Source organism: Babylonia areolata, chromosome 14 (assembly GCF_041734735.1).
Source record: "Babylonia areolata isolate BAREFJ2019XMU chromosome 14, ASM4173473v1, whole genome shotgun sequence".
Classification (NCBI taxonomy): Eukaryota; Metazoa; Mollusca; class Gastropoda; order Neogastropoda; family Buccinidae; genus Babylonia; species Babylonia areolata.
Genome location: NC_134889.1, coordinates 1,290,001 through 1,292,500, shown reverse-complemented (window position 1 = coordinate 1,292,500; position 2,500 = coordinate 1,290,001). Strand labels below are relative to the sequence as shown.

At 41.2% G+C, this 2,500-nt stretch overlaps 1 protein-coding gene across 1 annotated transcript in view; it reads left to right on the top strand.

The window, feature by feature from the left end:
• The window catches only part of LOC143289721 (L-proline trans-4-hydroxylase-like), a 19,863-nt gene that overhangs the window by 15,758 nt on the left and 1,605 nt on the right, over positions 1-2,500 (top strand). The window lies entirely within an intron of this gene.

Sequence of the window (2,500 nt, the reverse complement as noted above, 5' to 3'; positions counted from 1 at the left end):
TCTTGGAATCAGAATACTTTCTATTGCTGTCACCAACATTGTCAGTGAAAGTTTCTTTGGTGATAATCTTGGAATCAGAATACTTTCTGTTGCTATCACCAACATTGTCAGTGAAAGTTTCTTTGGTGATAATCTTGGAATCAGAATACTTTCTGTTGCTGTCACCAGCATTGTCAGTGAAAGTTTCTTTGATGATATTCTTGGAATCAGAATACTTTCTGTTGCTGTCACCAACATTGTCGGTGAACGTTTCTTTGTCCATGATCAGTGACACATCGAAGCCCTGACCAGTGTGTTAGGTTTATGTCAGTGTAGGTCAGACATCTGATAACAGTGTTAGGTTTCTGTCAGTGTAGGTCAGACATCTGATAACAGTGTTAGGTTTCTGTCAGTGTAGGTCAGGCATCTGATAACAGTGTTAGGTTTCTGTCAGTGTAGGTCAGGCATCTGATAACAGTGTTAGGTTTATGTCAGTGTAGGTCAGGCATCTGATAACAGTGTTAGGTTTCTGTCAGTGTAGGTCAGACATCTGATAACAGTGTTAGGTTTCTGTCAGTGTAGGTCAGGCATCTGATAACAGTGTTAGGTTTATGTCAGTGTAGGTCAGGAATCTGATAACAGTGTTAGGTTTCTGTCAGTGTAGGTCAGGCATCTGATAACAGTGTTAGGTTTATGTCAGTGTAGGTCAGGAATCTGATAACAGTGTTAGGTTTCTGTCAGTGTAGGTCAGGCATCTGATAACAGTGTTAGGTTTATGTCAGTGTAGGTCAGGACATCTGATAACAGTGTTAGGTTTCTGTCAGTGTAGGTCAGGCATCTGATAACAGTGTTAGGTTTATGTCAGTGTAGGTCAGGAATCTGATAACAGTGTTAGGTTTCTGTCAGTGTAGGTCAGGCATCTGATAACAGTGTTAGGTTTATGTCAGTGTAGGTCAGACATCTGATAACAGTGTTAGGTTTCTGTCAGTGTAGGTCAGGCATCTGATAACAGTGTTAGGTTTCTGTCAGTGTAGGTCAGACATCTGATAACAGTGTTAGGTTTCTGTCAGTGTAGGTCAGGGATCTGATAACAGTGTTAGGTTTATGTCAGTGTAGGTCAGACATCTGATAACAGTGTTAGGTTTCTGTCAGTGTAGGTCAGGCATCTGATAACAGTGTTAGGTTTCTGTCAGTGTAGGTCAGGCATCTGATAACAGTGTTAGGTTTATGTCAGTGTAGGTCAGGCATCTGATAACAGTGTTAGGTTTCTGTCAGTGTAGGTCAGGCATCTGATAACAGTGTTAGGTTTATGTCAGTGTAGGTCAGACATCTGATAACAGTGTTAGGTTTACTGTCAGTGTAGGTCAGGGATCTGATAACAGTGTTAGGTTTACGTCAGTGTAGGTCAGACATCTGATAACAGTGTTAGGTTTCTGTCAGTGTAGGTCAGGCATCTGATAACAGTGTTAGGTTTCTGTCAGTGTAGGTCAGACATCTGATAACAGTGTTAGGTTTATGTCAGTGTAGGTCAGACATCTGATAACAGTGTTAGGTTTATGTCAGTGTAGGTCAGGCATCTGATAACAGTGTTAGGTTTATGTCAGTGTAGGTCAGACATCTGATAACAGTGTTAGGTTTATGTCAGTGTAGGTCAGGCATCTGATAACAGTGTTAGGTTTCTGTCAGTGTAGGTCAGACATCTGATAACAGTGTTAGGTTTCTGTCAGTGTAGGTCAGGGATCTGATAACAGTGTTAGGTTTACTGTCAGTGTAGGTCAGACATCTGATAACAGTGTTAGGTTTATGTCAGTGTAGGTCAGGCATCTGATAACAGTGTTAGGTTTATGTCAGTGTAGGTCAGACATCTGATAACAGTGTTAGGTTTCTGTCAGTGTAGGTCAGGGATCTGATAACAGTGTTAGGTTTCTGTCAGTGTAGGTCAGACATCTGATAACAGTGTTAGGTTTCTGTCAGTGTAGGTCAGGCATCTGATAACAGTGTTAGGTTTATGTCAGTGTAGGTCAGGCATCTGATAACAGTGTTAGGTTTCTGTCAGTGTAGGTCAGGGATCTGATAACAGTGTTAGGTTTCTGTCAGTGTAGGTCAGACATCTGATAACAGTGTTAGGTTTCTGTCAGTGTAGGTCAGACATCTGATAACAGTGAAGTAGAAGTGATTGTGCATGGCATTCTCCATACGACAGCGAGAGACGGTTACAGTCGTTAGTCAACATCCCTGATAAATATTAGGTTTATGTCGATGTACAGATCCAGGCACTGAGTAAAGTGTTGGTTTACAATGTCAGGTCGTAAGGGGCAGAGACTGCTAACAGTGGTTAAGGTATGCAGTGAAGGCTCAGCATTGAAGGTTAGATTTACTGATCAATTCAATCAGGACATCAAAAAACAGTGAAGGGATACAGTCAGTAGTAGGTCATACTCATGAAGACTCGTTAGTTGGTACTTCAATTAGTTCAGCATCTGATAACATTTGTATATCTTCATTGTTAGTCATGACATCT